Below are 217 nucleotides of genomic sequence, written 5' to 3'. Positions count from 1 at the left end.
AGCCAGATTTGGCCCCCACAGCGTTGCTGCCGGCCAAGCCAGGGAGCGGAGACAGAGCCCCCATTGTGGGGTCGGGTTTGGGTTTTCCTGCGTGGGGGGGGGGCCCTGGGGGGGGGCTAAAGGCCCCAGGGAGGGTTTCCAGGATTTCCAGCCAGGAAAGGCAGCGGTGAAGAGGAAGATGGTGGCGATGAAGGCACCTTCATCGCTTCGATGGGTT

The sequence above is a fragment of the Haliaeetus leucocephalus genome, unplaced genomic scaffold (assembly GCF_000737465.1).
Source record: "Haliaeetus leucocephalus isolate CR32 unplaced genomic scaffold, Haliaeetus_leucocephalus-4.0 Scaffold338, whole genome shotgun sequence".
NCBI lineage: Eukaryota > Metazoa > Chordata > Aves > Accipitriformes > Accipitridae > Haliaeetus > Haliaeetus leucocephalus.
This window is presented reverse-complemented; position numbering follows the sequence as displayed.